Source organism: Meleagris gallopavo, chromosome 8 (genome assembly GCF_000146605.3).
Source record: "Meleagris gallopavo isolate NT-WF06-2002-E0010 breed Aviagen turkey brand Nicholas breeding stock chromosome 8, Turkey_5.1, whole genome shotgun sequence".
Lineage (NCBI taxonomy): Eukaryota > Metazoa > Chordata > Aves > Galliformes > Phasianidae > Meleagris > Meleagris gallopavo.
In genome coordinates this window covers 8,876,420-8,895,903 of record NC_015018.2, presented here as the reverse complement: position 1 = coordinate 8,895,903, position 19,484 = coordinate 8,876,420, and positions in this window count along the sequence as shown.

The following is a 19,484-nucleotide window of genomic DNA, read 5'->3' as shown; positions in this document are numbered from 1 at the left end:
CCAACACAACAATGGCAAACAGACTGTACTTATCTCGTTCATCCAGTCAACATTATCTCATTCATTTTCCTCTCTGAAAAATGAAGCTTGCAGCTTCCTTCTACATCCTCTTTGTTTACAGGGTCTTGAGTTTGTCGTCATAATTACTTCATGAGATTGAACTTGTTCTACGGCAACAAAATCTAGTGTTCTGTAGTTTCCCAGTGGAAAACATGAGGGTGTTTTTGCCCGCTGGCTATATAAATAGCTTGACCTATTTCAAATACCATTCTTCAGTTCTTCCAGGCACAACTGCTTGCATCTTCACTTGGGAGTTTCTTCACTTCCACAAGACTGTCTCTGTGCTCCCGGAATGTGTTTTTTAAAAGGTCAACAAATTCCATAATAAGGCTTTTATCTTCCATGCCGGTAGTGACGAAACTCAACAATTATCAGTGGTTTAGGACCTAATAGACTTTTTTGGCAAAATTAATCTGTTGTTTTAAATCTGTATTCTGAAAGATATTGATCCATGGCCATTCTATGGAGATTATGTCAAAATGATCTACGGAAGCTAACTTTTTTTTTTAAATTTATTTTTTTAAATCCTGGAGTTAGCGGAAGCCCCCAAAGAACTCAGATATGTGAAGTTTTAAATCCCTTTCATAAAATTAGAATTAAAATCATAGATTCTATCACTTTTGAATATTGCTTATGCTTATTGCATTTCCCAAAAGATTGCTAAATAAAGTTGAATTTTGTGTTCTGCCCAAAATAGGAACAACAGAAACCAGAAGGCTTGACTACAGTTAAGTCTGAGTCTTGTCTCTTCTTTTAGATATCTGAATCAAATAATTATTCTAAGGCTCTGATAATTGCATGTGCTTATCAAGTTATTTTTATCCACAGAGAAATGTTGGTACTGTTTAAGTGAAGACAATCTGAAAAATCAAGAATTGTTTCCAAGTAAAAACTACTCCAACATAAGTTCTGAGTACACTCAAAAGAGATGAACAAAAAAAACAAAATATGCTAGCTTTATGCAGAACACACCATCACATTTTAGGCTTGAACTACAAGAAATGTTCAGTTGCAAGCAGAAAAGTCACGGTCACTAAACAAATTACCACTTGTCAACAAAGCTGCTGTAACTGGCCCAGCACCTGTTGGTCTGTAACAATTGCCCACGTAAACACTCAGGCCCAGCTTAACCTGTTTTAAGGGCAGCACCACTTTCTAACTGGAATAATCTGCCCTGTATTGAAGTACGAATAAATCTAAACAGACTCTTGTTATTTTGACTAGATTGTTTCTGACATCTAAATGAGACTGAGAATGCTTGATATTGGTTGACAATACACTAAATTGAAATATGACCAGCTCCTTACTGCTCTGATACATCATCTAGAGAGCTGACATGCTTCAGAAGAGCCAGTGATTTATTCCTGTAAGCAAACAAGGCACATCAGAGCAGGACATAGAAGCAATAAACACTTGAAAACACAAGACCTTTGGACGTAGACTGAGGTCCAGGAACTATTTTAATTTAGCTATGCTCCCATGTATGAAAATTAAGATTGCACACTGCAAATAACTACAAAAGTCTAGACCACTGAGGAAAAATTCCATTTTGGCAGGGATTTCTGCATATGTACAGTTATTTTTCTAACACATGGCTAACAGTGAGAACAACAGTGTCCTTCAGTTGTGAAAAAAATCCCAGAGGTGCAGGTCAGAGGAAAAAAAAATATCATACCTTTGTTTAAGACTAGAGATGTGCTATGCAAAATGCAAGTCCTTGTGATATTTTCACATACCCAGTCTTTCTGAGCTTGTTAAAGAGCCCAGTAAGCCTTATTTTCCTGATAATGCAGTTCTGACCTTCATAAAGATACTCTTTCCCTTGGAAAATAATCATAGTCATATCAATTATAATTATAATTGATAATCAATTATAGTCACTCAAAACAATTATTTCATTGTTTGTTTTTTTCCTTGAAAAAAAAGGTTAAAAACTTACAAGTTTTTTAATGAAACCAAAAGCAGCCAGGGAGGAAGCAGAGGAATTCAAAGTGAAATTGTAATGCCCAGCTCTCTACCAATTAGCATGTACATATCTGCCATTTCTGTATAGTTTTCCCCAAAGTCTTCCTGTAGGCTCCTATACACGTACTAAAAAGTGATAATGCCACATGACTGATAGAAGAATAGAATCCTAGCTCTGTTGCATCTACAACAGCACATCAATTCTATCATATGCTTTCACACAGCTTTCAATATATTTTTTCCAGATCCACAGATTTTTGCTTTTTCCATTCAAAACACCCTTTCTACAAACACATTTCTTACACAGTAAAGAGTGCATTGGTATGAACAGCAGGACTTTTTAGGAAGGATACTCATTACCTTGGGAATTAATATTCTTCCAATTACTTTAGATAATTAAATACAGCTATCAGCTAAGGATATTCTTCAAAACATCAGTGTTTTCATTATTTTAGACATGCATTGCAATCTGTTCTGCATTAACCCTGGAGCAGACAGGATTCCTAGATGCTGACATTTAAAACTGAATTCAGAGTAAGATTATATTATTATTCTTTCTCCAACAAGGGCTGGAGAAAAAGAATGGCAGGGGGGGGGGAAGGGGGAGGTGGGGAAGTGCTTCTTTTTAGCCTGTGAGGCAAGAGGGAAATTAAAGTTTCACTAAACAAAGTCTGATTAACTCTCCAGCCAGGAACTCTATTTAGGGATGTTTGCTCATTACCTCTGACACACATGCTGCACTCCCTGGTGTCACATGCCCAATTCCAAAACTCATTAGAAGTCACAAGGTAAAAGGCACGTGAGTGTGACTGCATGAACCATCCAAAAGCCAGGAGGACACATTTATGTCTCTGCAGACCTATCTTCATGACATTGCCAGTGCAGTTTCTTCTCCCCTTCATCAACCTGGGAGTAAGAGTATTGACCACCAACAAGTTCTACCAGGCACTGAAGAGCTGGAGAAGCTGGCTACTAGCACTGAGCCAGTGGGATATCTCATCTGCCAGACTTTTCCAACAAAAAACATAAAGATACAAGGATGTACTTCTCGTGCATTCCTAGTTAATAGTCAGTAGGAATAGGAGGGAATGTCCAGGCCCCTGTTAAGGGCAAACATTTTAAAACCTACTCGGGCCACAAAGTTTCCCTTTGTTCACCCTTTCTACTGCAGCAGAAACCAGGTAACAAAACTGCAAAGCTCCCCTAGTACTCTGCAGCACATTTCACCCAAAAACCTTTTGGCACGCATTTTTACCACAAATAGCCAAGAGCAAAGAGTCACATAACATGTAGAAAAAAAACAAGGGAAGTGTTATCTGTGGTGGAACTCAGGGCTTTGCATGTTATAACACTGTTTCCTTTCTTCTTTTGTCTAAACACTCTCAAAAATGCATTGTCTTATCTTTTCTAAATGTGATTATGAACTCTTTGCTATGTTCAAACATCTCTATTCCTAGTTAAGCTTTCAGGATCAGTTATTACTATATCATGAAGTGAAAATCTGTAACTTGAAAATATGCTAAAAATCTGTAAAACAATCTTGGCGTTCAAGCAGCAAGTCTTTCCACCAAATAATAGTTGATAAGATTGAGAGTTTCATTATCTTAACATTTTAAATAATTTTTAACAGTTTAAATCCCAGTCTAGTTCTCTCAGCAGCCATAATGAATATAGCCTGATAATCCCGTCTGAATTGTTGATTCTGATTTGTACTGTAAAAGCTTCTGAAACTTCATCAACTCCAGAGTAAACAATAAATAAAATGAGACCTCCTAAGCTAATGTCTCAGTTTACTGCTATTATTGTGATGATATATAAGTTTTGTTTGCTTGTACAACACCTCCACTGCTTACATTTCTGCTGTACATACCACAAGGAATCTTGAGCAACAAGCTTGAATTTCTTCCACATTTTTTTATAAGCAGGATGGACAAATGAAGGGGAGAACGTTTGGGCTGGCAGAGACGTTTGCATAGAATTTGAAAGTTTGGTGATTAATAAACTTTACAGAGCCCTCATATTCCAAGATACAGCCACATTAAAAGACTGGTTGTTTGACTCTCTCCAAATTACTGCTCTTAGAACAAAGCCACCTGGGGATAATGAACAGCTGATTTAATTTTTTTAATCAGCATTTAAAAGCCTTTTAAATGGAGCTCATTTTCACTAGTTTAAATAAAAAACACCTAAAAAAGCAAAAGGTCATTAAACCTCTGGTAGTATATTCATGCCAAGACTTCAGCTAAACATAAGGCCTTTTAACAGAGTGTCAAGGGATTTATTAAATATAACATGATCACTTGCTCACTTCAGTAGCCTCATAAATGGATCTATTGTCTCATCAATGCTTTACTGAGAAAATTGCTGTAGGAACTGTATTCTGAACTCAGTTGTGCAGTTTGAAAGCATCTTTGTAGTGGCCCATTGTACAAGGTATTCAGAGCTCAGCTTCAGTGAAATCTAAGAAATGTGTGCACCTCACAAGGTTAGTTGTGATGAGGGCCACAACTGCAGTAAGGACGAAGCTTCTTCATAAGAAGAAATATTTTGCCTCTCATTTCTTTGATACGAGACTTGACGTTTAACACGTAGCCAGGTTCAGCACTTGAAGCACTTGAAGAGAGCGGTACCTGCTTGATTTTGCATCCCTTTTTATCCTGCCTGTTTCACTCACTGCTTTGCTTACAGAGTAGGTTTATGCCCTGAGATTAACTCAAGTACTGTTCAAGTTTTTCATGAAGTGCTGTCAAGCATAGGTAAGCATAAATATGGATAGCATGAAGGCATAGAAGGTCCCTTAAGTAAATAGGAGGCTAACCTAGAAAACATGAGAGCCATCATTTTATTCTTGAGCTTGTTCTATTCTCAGATCTGCTTGGGATTATTATTTTTAAAAGAGCCTGTAAATATAGAATATTACTTACATCTTCAAGTTTGAAAGCATGTGAGCACCTTCAGCTCATACGATGCCCATTTTCACATACAATCAGCAAAATGATTAAGGAAAATTGTAGCATTATCCAGGATACTGAACATAGCAGACAGAAAAAGTCAACAGATTAATCTAGCTGCATAGCACTACTTCCTTTTGATTAAGTCATACTGAGCAGAAGACAGACAATAGGAAGTTATACTACACCCCATATCTTACCAATTGTAAAAACCCTGGAAAGAGAAAAATAATTAAAAAGAAAAAAAAAAGGAGGACTGTCTCTACAAGAGTATTTTTTTGATGTCTTCAAATACTTCATTGCATGTCAGAACCAAGATGAATATTCCTTGTCCCTTCACTAACTGGTAAAAAAAAAAATTAAACTCAAAAGTTTGCACTTCAGGAAGATTAAAGTTAGCACCACCACATCCTGAAGAGGTCAGGATGGGATTCATGTCCTCATGCTGTTTGTTTGTTTGTTTTTTATAGTCCCTGGCAACTGTTCAGCTGAAGTATTCTTCTAATGACCATTCTTTATGCTTACTTGTAACATAGACTAAGAATTCAACAGATGCTGAGCATCCTAGAGTAAGCTCAGGGCATTCAATAGCTCTCAACATTATGCTCCACTCATACCACGTACACACGACCCCTACCAAGTTCAACAATTGTTACAGTTGGTTGCAAACATTCAAATCTGATCCATTCTTATGTAAATTGTGTCCAAATCAACCAGTTACTTGGATTTGAGGCAGTGCCTTGTATACTGCACAGCCATGCAAAATAGACCTAAAAATCTCACTCAGTTTGTTTGATGAGGGAAAAAAAAAATCTGTCAAAGCTTTTTGCTAAAAACATTAACTTTGCTTCCCAGCCTGTTACATGGCTTAACTGTCTCTTTACGCAAAAGGAAAATCTAAGGCTAAGGAAAATCAATTCCCCTTAGTCACTAAGGAATTGAAGTTTTAGATTTGAAAATGAAATCGCGTATTAAGTTTGTCCTCTAAAGCAAGCTTATATTTGTTCTTAATGGAGGAACAATAAGTTTATCAAGGCTCAAGCACACCTCAAGCAGTAGCAGACACACGCTTTGGTAGTTTAGCAAAGCTACTAATTCTTCTGAAAAGATGAAGCACATAAAAGAATGTTTTAAATAATGGAGAAAAAAATGGAGAAAGCGATATTTACATTTTCTTAGGTAGTAATATCTTTCCAATTCAATCAGTATCTGCGATAAAGTAAGAATAGGAAAAAGGGGGCAGTTTCATTACTGAATGCACTAGCAGAGCTATTCTGAAGACAACTCTAATGCTCTTGTTCTTCATGTGTTTGTTGTCTTTTATCTATATTTGGAAGAATGTACTAAATATTTCCAGTCCAAAAGACACGATGTTTAAATATGTCATACCAACAATTAACACAGGACTTAAATATTTTCCAGGATGTACTCAGAAACTACTGTAGCATAAAGATAATATGTAGTTGACTGCTTCCAGATTGATGGAACCCACCCCCAAGAAATAAGAACTTCTGTTTTAAATTAAACAAGCACTTGGTTTCCAAGGGCATGTGATCATTAATTTATAAAGGCCATGCTTATCAGGTGACATTAATGGAATCACTGACCTGTGTCAAAAGTTGTGGAAAGAACAAACTTACACTCAGAAACAAATAGATTGGTGCCTTGTATTGGCCATAGAAACTACTCTAGCTTGTTTTGACCTGTGAAGTATCTACATCCAGAATAAAACACCATCTTTGGTGATATTCCCAGAAACTTCTGACTTCAAGTAATATTTCAGTAACTTCAGCTCTGAGTGAAAACAATTTAAAGAAAACTGGATAATATGAATAACAAAACAAGTCCATTCCAGAGTAGTAACACTGCATACTTTTTTCTAGCTCTGAAAAGATGATCCAGTGGAGAACAGGAACGATCTAAAATTTCTTCAACCAGCCTTTTTTTGCTAAGATACTATATCTCCAGAAAACAAACCTGGGAAAAATCATCTAGATTTATGCCCGAAGGGAGAACTTGCATTACCAAGAAAAACTCTTAAGGTATCTACAAAGACAGAAGGTGCACTCAAGAAAAGCAACGATCATTTTGTCTATTTCAATTAAAAGACAAAGGCAAAGAATTTCAGGTCCTATTTTTATTATCTGCCATCTTTCCAGGTGTATCCACTTCTGTGGAGGTGGCAAAATACTGCAAATCCAGCCCTGCTCTTTCACCTCAGATTATCAATAAGTGTATAAAAAACATCCCTAGGAAGAAATACAGGCCATAAGTCCAATGCTGCAACTACATCCAAGAGAAAACTGCCTATGTGGTAACAAGTAGACCCTACTGAGACTAGTTATATAAATAATAGCTCACACATCAGCATGGAACAAATGCAGTGATTTTTACAGTGGAGTTTGTTTGTTTTAGCAACAGTTAATTTTAAACTCACTGTAACTAGAATAATACAGAAATTTCCTGTTAAAATATGCCAACTTGGAGTTTATGAAGTGAAAAAATAAATGTATCCAACATTGCTAGCTTTGTCTAAATTATTCCCTTTTAATAACACCTTTGTTTCTGTTTACTCTTGAATGGACAGACTAGTCAACTGGAAAACCAAGTAATTGCTATTTCAAAGGCTGTAAGGCTTCATTTGTTAAAACTGACTCAACTGACATTTGATACATTTACAATTTGTATTCCTATAAATTGAGGACAGTTTCAGAAACAGGAATGATAAGGCCCATTCTTATTTGTAAATTTTATCTAATTCCTAATATATTCTTTGGGGGAATATGCAAGTTTTCAAAATCTATCCTTTACTGATAAGTTTTTGGACAAAGGTTCCAGTCAAATGTCTGTTGTTTAATTTGTTCAATGTAAAGCATTAAGTGGAAACTGTTACAGGAAAAAAAAAATCAGTTATTTGCACAGTAAAAATCAATGATATACACCTGTTAAATGCTCTTTATGTACATTTGTTTCATGTGCCTTCACATTAAAGCAAAGCCTTACCTGTTCTTTTATTTATTTATTTATTTATTCCTGCTTCTGCCTCTTTGGATACAAAATAGAGGTAAGAAACAGATCACAGCCAAAAATAATTTCAAAGTAGATAATTCTTAAAGTTCATTTGTAAATATTAGTCAAGTATACTTCACAGTATTCTCGGTATTTTTATTTTATTGATTGACATCATGTTTACATTAGACTATTACAGTTACGGCATTGTTAAAAGTTAATATAAACATTCCTTTCAAAAAAAGTCTGATTTTACTTAATGTCATTACTTAGTACACAAATATTTTAAATGAGAACCAAAGCATCGCCACATCTTATTTGCTCCAATTACTCCATAAAAAGAAACTGAGTGACATTTTGTATATTGAATTACATTACATTTAAATTTATTTATTTTAGTTTCTGTTCAGAATCTAATATTCTTATGTCAGTTGCAAGAAATAACAGAACCTTTCCTCTCTTAACCATGAACCATGTCTTAGCATGAACCAATAGTAATACAACAATCATAATCTTTATTAAAAGGAACAGGCACTATCTTTTTTCTTTATGGTATGTGATTCTAAATGGGAGAACTATTTATTTCCATGATTAGAAGCAAAATTTTATAACACTTGATCTTCATCAGTTCTATGAAAAAGTAACAAAGAGGAATTTCCTGTGAATTTAGCAGCTCAACATTCCCACATGTGGAACTTCCAACATCTGAACCAGAAACAAGAGCATAGGTCAGTCAGCAGAAAAGAGGAAAGAACTAGATGAAAGAAAGAAATGAGCGGTAATTATGTGAAAATAAACTCTCCATGGCTTTTCTGGCTCTTATGAGTACTTCTCTACTGTACTAAGAAGGTAACACTTCGCCTCTTTTGAAATAGACTTGGAGGCTAGCTCCTAGGAGTTGTAGTTACAGCTGCTAAGCAACATTATCTGCTATTCTTATTTGCTATTATCATTATCAGATATCACCCCTGATATGGCAGTGTGATACAAATGCCGTGCTGTATCAGTAAGATGTAATTTTGAAGTCTGTTCCATTCCATTTGGGGAGCAGAAATAAAAGCAAGTATCAAGGAAGTCAGGGATAAATGAGCAATGTGCTGACATTGCTACTTTCTTTCCTGTGTGGCACATACCAGCACTAATGTTTATGTTTTTATATGCATTTCTGTAGCCAAGAAAATGAGAAGCTTTCAGCATCTATTTAATTTTGCAGCCCTCTTTCCATTTCTAGGAAAGAAGAGTCATCATGGAAATGCAGACAGACAGTTAATGATTATGGGATTCTCTTGAACAATTTCACTGAAGCAGATAAGTTTCGCAAGAAAACAGGATGTGGAAGTTAGATCAGAAACTGGTTAAAATGTAAAAAATATTTTTAGAAGCTATACAAACTTGTTGCAGCAAGTTTTGATGAATGATTAGCCATTGTTTCAAATAATAGAACTATAATAAAGTTCAAGCAGTTTCAAGCTGAGAGGACCAATCAATTAATCCACCCATCCACCCATAAATAAATAAATGAAATCAAAGCTGCTCTTGTGGTTCCTACAGAACTTTGTGGGCTTTGACTCAAATAGAGAAAATACTATTCTCCTTCTGTCATCAAATGCTGGCTGCTGACAGCAAGGCTATTCCATCGCAAATATTTCATGGCTGAAGGCATACATGAAGTTTTTATAGGACCAAGACTTTATGCTTGGCAGTCAAGCTTGAAAAAAAGAATGAGTTACAGTTATTCAGAAAATAATTTAGTTTATCAGGACTCTGTCTCTAACTAAAGTCTATACAGTGCTGTGAAATATATCCTCACCTTCTACTAAAAAACCCTAAGATTTACTCCATCTGCCTTCAAATAAGAGGACCCTCAGGGAACAGAGGAGAATTGGAAAACATTCCTGAGGCATTTAATATTAAGGACTTAAAACACAGAGGTGCAGAATGAGCGTGAGTGCAAGTACTGCAAAATCACAACCTAATTGTGACAGAAAGCAGTTCACATACATCTGGTATTGTATGGGGCACCTTTGGATGGAGAGAGGAAAGGAGGGACACAGATTTCTCAGTCATCCTAGTGAATTCACTAGGAATATTAGAAATGTCAGAAAATTTTCAGCAAATAGTCTCAAAGTCCTAACAAAAAGCTGAAAACTTTGCAATTTTCTCTAATCATAATCAGAGTGATTTTCGGATTTCTGGCAAGTCAAATTCATAGTTCCTACATCCTGCATAGAACCACATCAGTCTGCTGGGTACACCAAGCTTTCTGGTGTGCACTCCAGCACAGCTACAGAGGTGAGGCTTCTAAGTTCACTGTCACAAAGCTCACAGGCATGTGGGCTGAGCCTCCTGACCATCTTGAGAAGTTCAAGACTTTCACTCTCCTTGTTCTTAAGTACAACTTTGAAGTTCATAGCCCAGATTCTTTAACACTTTTTAAGGAGATACACAGACTTACAGAGGTCACAGTTTCCAAAATTCAAAGACAAGCCTGACTCCCAAACACAAAATTCTGAGGACACTACCAACTACTAACCATATTCATGAAGTCTTCCAAAATATTTCTGGTATACTTAATTTTCAAAACATCATGCTTGACTTGTTAAAACTTTGAGGTATATAAGATCTGTAGGGAAAAGCTGAAAAGAACCATTTAGAGTCTGATAGGGAATAGACTTAAATAGAAGATAAACACTTTTCTACTTATTTGCCTGTTCATGTACTGATCCGGAAGCCATGAATGCTAGACAAGACAGATCCATTTTCCTTGCTCAAACTCAACCATGCATGATACTTCACTCCTTTTAACACATTAAATGAAACTATTAATCAGTAATTACTTGAAGAGAGTCTTCTAAATAAATAATGTGTTCTCATCCAATAACTGCTGTTGAAGTTTAAAATTGATATATTTACACTGATGTATAAAGCAGGCCAAATATTTACCAATGTAACACATTTTAAAAACTGCTTGAAAGTGTTAATTTTAGCTTCTTTAATATCCCTTACAATTAATAAACTCTAGAGTGCACGTAATCAAGAATAAATTTCACAGTACATCCAGGAGGACAGATGCTGGTCTTTTCTTTTACTGAGAGCCAAACACAGATAATGAAGTTGTAACTGCAACAGGGTTGTCACTGTGGTTGAGCTCAAGAGCCATCTGTGTTCTTATAGGTTAGGTAGTTATCTCTACAAAACCAGGTATGAAAATGAGAGACATTGCTGTTTTTTGTGTATTTTCCTGCAGAGATAACTTACCTGTCGCTATGGATCCAGACAACTAGAAATAGAAAAGCATTCCTAGCTTTACCTGTTCAACATTTATTTTTTAGGAAAAGACTACTGTGACAGTACCATCTTTTTGCACGCAGTAGGCAAGGGAGAATATCATCATAAGGGAAATACTCTGTTTCTCATGTATAACCTAATGTGTAGCCCCCTTACCTAACCAGTTTGTTAGCAAAATATCTACAGCGTACCTTAATGGTGGCAAAATTCACTGCATATGTTGCATTCCCTTAATCTTCTTCCATGGCATTGCTTGATACCTGGTGCTCAAATGCACAGTTTTTCTCTGGCTAAGCTTATTATTACAATGAGCAAATAAAAAAAGCCATTGAGCATGCTTGGTCATCACAGTTCTCACAGCATTAAATTCAAAATCAGCCCCATTGCAGTTAAAGAAGAAAAATACAGTGTAAAAGAAAAGTTTACTGTGCCTTTAGATTGCAAAATTATCCTCATATTTAATTGAAATAATGTTAGTTAGGAATTTGAAATTTAACTGTAGTCTTGTAAATCCCTTCTGTCTCTTATGAAAAACTTACAAATACTACTACACCAATACAAGAGATGTTGGACAACTGCATGTCTTGCAGTTTCAAAGTATCATAATTTATATTCCTTGCATTTCCTTCACCTTGTATAAGTAAACAGTCAATTTTTTAAATTGTCAGGCTTCCCACATGGTAAGCATTAAAATCCAACAAAAATGTAGTCTGTTCAGAGTGCTCCTTTATGCTTTAAATTCCTTTCTGGTCAGTCATCTCCTGATTCAGCCCTACACTTTGTTTGATTATTTCCAGGGGGTGAGGGCAGGGAGAAGTGAATATGAGCACCCAGAAATGTGGAATAACAGGTCCCAGGGAACATTGCTTGGGCCATCTCACTTCCCTGAGCCCATATTGGTAAGAGTTCAAATATCAGTTTAGCAAAACATCTTTCTTAGAATATGCAATGGTTCTAAGTTGTCAGCAAATAGCACTCAGGCACGTCTATTTTCTGGCTTCTTTTATGTAATCTTACCTTCTAAGAAGAGAGGATCATACTGATGTAACAGTGCACTTCAGAAACACTGGGAAGAGGCAGAAACAGTTACCTGGTCACAAAGGCAGACAGGAAGGGTGGCATTATAGACCTGCCACATCAGATGCCTTTGAGCCCTTCAAAGACAACACCAAGAAAGGACATACCCGCAAAGGGCCACATAAATGCCCCATCAGACTCCACGAGGATCCCAGGCAAGTATGGTACAGCTTAGACAAGTTATTTTGTCAGAGCTTAAGCAGTGTGAAAATAAGCCAACCCATGTTAACTGGTCCATAGACCAAGACTCTCTTCATAAGAGACAGCAATGCTACATCACTTCTTAGCCTTCATCTCCCATTCATAAGACAGGTAACTGTCCCTTAGGCTTTTGAACAATCACAAGGCTGCATGTCTAACAAAACTGTATGTGAAACACTGCCTGTTTCTGTCACCAACCTCAGCTTCAAAACAGAGCCCTGGGCAAAGCTAGGCTCAAGTCTAAGGGTAGCATTCTTGACACAGATGCTGTCCCACAGCCTGTGGTAATACAAGTACAGTGCTAGTGCAGGAAGGAGGGGTTCATTTTCAGCCCTCCTTTTTCTGTTTTCTTTGATTGTTAGTATCCAACATACACACAATTAATCTAACAGGTGGCGCAAGTGAAATTTCCTGCCTCCAGAACAAATATACGTTTCTACACAGCCTAAAATAGGGTTACCTCTCCTATATAAATACCCAGAAAAAACTCAATGCTCTTGTAAAGAGAAGACAGTTGTATCTGTTTTGAGGCTTTTGTTTTTCCCTTTTTACTTTGAGCTGAATTCTCTTCTAACACAGACTGCAGTAGTTCCCTTGTTGTTTGCTACTGAACTGTGTGACAAAATCCTGATTTGGCACTTCAGACTCCAATTAAAATGAAAGAAAACTTCAATTAAATTAGAAGACAAAGTGCTAAGAAAATATGGCCAACGGCTGAGACTGTATGTTGACAGCAATACCACAGTGCTACATCTTCAAGCTAGCTAAATAGGAAGCATCTGGTTATTCCTGAAGTGCAGTTTCATCAGCATCATTACATCTGCGAGCTGGACCTTAATTTAGGATTAAATTATATAATCTCTAAATCATAGACATTTACTTACATCTGTGCAATTAATCCTACTTATATCTTAAGGAGTATTTTTTTTTAGTGAGCAAAATATCTGATTGAAGTATTTAAAGGCAATAAAAACATAGTACTAAAAACGAATTGTGCTAAAAACATACTCTTTGGTGTTATCAATTGAGCATATCTATCACTTAATATATGAATATCAAAGACAAAGGCAAATTTCCAAGTTATCTACTGAGTCCTGTCCAAATGAGAAAAGACCAGAGCACTGTGCCATGAATTTTCCATTGTTTCCATTTTTATTCGCTATTCTCTTTCATCTCTAACTACATATTAAACTGTGTTCATTCAATTACTGAAATCCAGCTGGTTGAAGTGTATCCAGTAGGGCTTTATCATCTTTCGAACTTTTTTTTAGAGAGGTTTTTTAATGCCTGTAATAACTGTTGTTCTTACACGTCTCTTTCACTTACACAAGATAATGCAAGGTTATCTTTATGAAATCTATCTACAAGCCTGACCCAAGTTCAATGGTACGCAAACTCCCAGGAGAGAAAAATGCATTGCTTACATAGTGATAACACTCAGTGTTCATTTTGCTACCTTCTAATAGCCTTTTACCTAAATGCTGTAAAAACTGTCTTAAACAGAACCAGATGTTTACAGAAATTCTCTGATTGCTTTCCAAGTGAAACTGTCTTCTCTTTCACCAGGCTCCCTTTATCATTAAATAATGCACCAAAATGGAAATATAGAGTATGTGATGATTGCCAGAATTAAACAAGGGGCAGATGGTAAGAAAACCAAATTAGTTTTTTATAGCTATCCAGTTATCCAGTCTCTCTTTACACATCTACAATCCACATTTTGATCCTGAAAGTACATGTTTATTCATTATAGATCCTTTATAGGTCATTTAAGCACAGGTTTTCTTTACTTTTTTTTTTTTAATACTTAGCTGTGGCCAGATATCCTTTTTTGTTTTTGAGGTTCATATAGGCAGGCCAGGAAGAGGAGGAAAAATCCCCTTTGCACATTCCCATGATGCTCACTTGTGCGGAAGCCAAGCATTCCACCACGGCCAGTCTCCCAGTTCCAGAGAATTTGGACTGTTGAGGAGATGTGGCAGATTATTCCTTGGAAAAATGATTCCAAGTGTCGACAATCTAAAATGCATACAACACTGGAATATACAGTAATTTTACTTGCCAAGTAAAAGAACACATTGTTTTCATCTTCAGTGAAATTCCTAAAGCCATGGTAAATTGCAATGATCCAGCTCAGAATTCACAAACACATGTATTACTACAGCAAGCAATTAACAGGGGGTTGGAACTAGATGATCTTTGAGGTCCCTTCCAACCAAAACCATTCCCTGTTCCTGAATCAAAGTGAAAGTAGCATTGACTCTTCAGCCATGTAATGAAACACGGCTTCTCGTGCCATAAGAAGTCATTGGAGATGACTTATGGCATCAGCAAAACTCTCAAAAAATGCACCAACTCAAATGAAAAAAGAATGGACTTAATTTTCTTGAAATGTACTTCAAACTCTTTTTTCTTCTGAGGCTAATCTCAACTGCATTCCATCTAAACTCCAGGAAGAGACTGATCCCTGACCTCCTGTCAAAGGAATATGATTTGTTTATGTAAATGTCAATGACTCCTCATTTTCTAATATTCAATTTGAAATATTCTGTAGAAAAACATTAATTGTGGACACAATTCAGCTGAATAAATATGTCCAATGTTTGTTTCAAGCATTCAGTTATTGTGGGTGCCTAGACAGTACTGAGAAAGAGCAGGAAGACAGAAATGAGTATGCCATTTCATCTACAGCTTAATATGAAGTCAAAGCCTAGCTGGAATGCAGTATGCTTAGAATAAGACATCTATTTCACGTATTTCATCACCTACATACCTGTACATACACATATATACACATGCATATATATCTTCAGCTGATCTGATCATGACATTTTAATGTGAACGTAGACTATAACGCACAGATCTTTAAAAATTTCTTATACCCACTCTTTATTCACTATGTAAACCAGAGCACTGGTAAGAAATTGCTCATAACATTAATTTAGTTCGTGCATGGTGCTACAACAGAATATTGTCTAGGCATTAACACGCAGAGCTGTTGCTTTCATTACAACAGCAGCAATATGACCACTACCTCTTCCATGCTTTGCTTCCAACAAATGAAAAGGAAATTCAACCTTTTATCTCCCTGTAAGCAAGATCAGTCCCTCTATTTAACTGTGAGCGTTACTCAACAAACTGCCTACAACCTCATTAACTTCAGTAGGAATCATGCAGAGAATACTTATAATGCAGGGCCTCTTACTAATAATCAGTGCTAGGTAACATGGAGCAATTACGCTCATCACGATCACATCTCACACAAGGAAAGTAACATCTTAGACGTCAGGAAGCTGAGGATCACCAAGTTGAATGCAGGAAGAGAGCAGAGAGAAACGTCTTTGAACAGAGAGCCCTACTGCAACAATTACCCATCTCACAAGGTTACTTTATTAAGCAGGAAATACACCAAAGCCATTATCCTCCAGGTTCAACTTCATAGTTCAAATGCTGTAAAGGTATTTCTATTGCTATCTGAAATATCTGCTTTTACATCTGCTGACAGGAATTCAGCAGGAATTAACATCTTTAAGTGTAGAATGTAGAAAAGAAGCGTAGCTCCACACAGTGCACTGATTTTTTCATTACTCTTTCAGTACCTTAAGGGTAAATGACATTGAACATTCAGATTCTGAAATGTGTTAAACACTCCTGGAACTCTCCTAGGCATCACTGATTTCACTATAATAAATAATGCTAATTGCTCTGTGCACAATGAGGGCCAGATGTCTGGGTTCTAAGGGTTACAAACATTCAATTGCATTGAGGTACCTCGCTCACTTTCATCATATTGCTTCTCAAAATCTGCTTTTAGCCCATGGAATCCACCCCTCCAGGGTGGTCAGACTCCAGTATTGTTCTGAGATTGGATCTTGTTTTCATTTTATTAAAGTCATGTCAAAATTAAAACCAGCATTTGTGTGTATTTGCATAGACCAAGAGAAGACTTGTAGTCTTATTATATATGACAAAAAAAAATCACTACAAATTAAGGAAAGAAACTTCAGTTTCTTAAGACAAATTAAATGATTTTTTTTAAATGTTTGTTACTCACAAGAGAAACCTCTTTATTTTCCCTTTCACTTTTTTCCCTCCCTCCTTTTCCCTCTCCCTTTCTTCTCACAAGTTGGAATTTTGTTGATCTCAAATACTTTCTCTGCTTTCCAACATCAATAATATCAATAAGTATAAAGAATATCAATAAGTATTCATAATCATTCATTATCAATTATTCATTCTAGTCCACTGAAAACTTAACTGGTATCTCAGGCTGGTAAAGAAAAAAAAATCATGAAAAACTATGAAAGTGACCTGCATGCCCCAAAACAAGCAACTAAAATGCATTATCTGAAATGTCACACCATTCTGAAAAAGACACAGAAGTACAAATGTTTTCTAGGCATACAGTTGGCTGTGAGAATGTAAAACTAAAGTAACCTAGAAGATTTTCAGCATAAACAAAGTGAGTATTCTTTTCTTCCTAGTACAAAATGCAGCATTTAATATGGCCCTCTATTAAAGTCTTATATTCTGTAGAAGGGGCTACTGCAACCTGACAATCTTATAATACCTGTAACAGCAGTAAGAGTCATTTGAAGAAATGGTTCATTTCTGTGAACTGGAAGTTGTAAACATTCACAATAGTTTTGGTTAAACCAAGGGTGTGCCTGGATAGAAGTGTCATCTCAAGTATATTCTTACAGAACAGCTCTTCTTGGAGAATAGCTGAGGAAGTATTTATGTGCAGTTGTGGAAATCCATTGCATTATTTAAGAATTTGAATACATCAAACTACAGTTGTTCAAAACACTTCTAATAGATGCTAAACGCTTCAAAAGGAAAACACGCCTGCAAGAATTCTGAGAAACAATACTGCAAAACATTGCAGGACTTGGATGAGTGGGGTTCTCACTTATAGAATTCTCTGAGCTGCACTTTAATACCTTTACTCATAGAGCATTTTAACTTCAGTGAGGTCATTTGGACATTTGAATGACTCTAAGGCTTGTCTTTCTCTGTGATGCACAACAGATTCTGATTTTGGGTACCCGTTCAGCACAATCATTACAAAACCTGATGCTGTGTTTGTATTGTACAAATTCCAATTAGTGATACAAAGGATAGACAAGCCGTTTTCTAAAGAATTTTTCCCTCATTGACAAAAGATCAAGTTTTCTGCCCAGATTCAAGTAAGAGCAGTTAGAGATGTAGTGTTCATTTCCTTTCTGGATATTAAAGATGGATTTTTCCTTTAACTTCCCCTTTTCAATCCATTCCAGGAACTGCAATTTTGATGATATTTACATGTAGAAATGCAGTAGTCTGCCAATCCACCATGGTTTATAAAGAACTATTTTGTTGTATTCTTCTAAAAAAGACTCACTCTCCTAATAAGCAGAATATCTGAAAGAATTTACCTAAAATAGTGACGTAATCCCTGATAGCAACAACTCTCAGCCTCAACATTCTGACAAAGAGCATTGTAATATTCTCACTAAACTCTGATTCAGCTCTCATTTAAAATTGTAAAAATCAGAGTATACTACAAGGAATTAGTACTGTAACACAGGCCACAAAATTTTTGCATAGGAAGGTTTATAAATACTGGGGAAGTTATTCAAATACAAGCGCTTTCAAGATGTGTCAATCTGGCAGAACAGCCACCACTCAGCCCAGTGGGCAAAAGGGAAGACTTAGGTAATGCCTACGATTTTCCACAAGTATCTCTCTTACTCCAAACTGTTACAAAAGTTCCGTTTGTTCTCCTTTCATTCCTTTTCTCACCTTTACCTGTGAGTTACAGCTGTGTGTAACAAATTAGAAATTGAAAGAAAGTAAACACAGAAAACACAGCTGCAAACAATTTCCTCTGGGAGCATAAACTATTTGTGTAAAATGAAATGAGAAGTTAACATAACCATTCACATGAACGATCAAGGAGAGATATTTAGCCACTCTGATAATTTCCACCTTTTTGCTCCCTTATTAAGGAACAAAATAAGAGATTATCTTTAAAAATGATAGTAAATGTGAAGTATACTTTGCCCACAGGGAATAGGTGAAATAATAGTTCTTATACTCTTAAATTACAGGGACTTGTTTTGGGATGCACTAAGTTGGTTATTACAACAGTAGTAAGTATTGTTTCCACAGTGTAAGATATATCATATAGAAAAGGAGACACTCCCTGAATGAACAGGCACCATTACAGCTATTTCCAAGATTCGGTTTCTCAGCAACGTGCTTAAAATACTGAAGCATCTGTTCAAAGTGCAAGCACAAGTTTGTGGAAGGACTGGAGTAATTCCCATGCCCTAAGATGTTTCTGAGCATGTGGTAATATTTGACTTCTGGAAAGTCCGTCTAAGGGTTCTTACCCAACAATCAGAAATAGTGAAAAGCAAATCTCACAGAAGCCATTTGGCCCAAAAGCCTGGCTGCAAATCACAGAGTCAATGAGGAAATAAAACCTTTCCATCTTACACTCCACCAAAAGGTGCAATGTCCAAATCCAGTACCTAAGAAATAGTAGCCACATATGAACACAGTTTATGCTGCATTTAAATATTCCAAGATACGATACCAAGCAGTTTTTAATCAAAGCGTGTTTCTTAGGCTGGTGATAGGAAGTCAAACCTGGCCAGACATTTTGTGGCTCCACAAAGGCAACTGCAACAAGACTGAGAGTAAACTGCTTCTGTGTAGCATCAAAGGAAAGTTCTCATTTCAGCAAATTTAAATTCTGACTATTGCAATATTCACCACTCATATTTTAAAACAATTAGAAAATCAAGAATTATGACAGCACCAAGGTATGTCAAGCAGAGACTAGATACTATGGCACCAGATCTGTTCAACAAAGGTACTTCAAAACTCCTTGAATCATACTTTGCATGAAAGCTAGAGAGGTTTCTCAGCATAGAACTGCTCAAA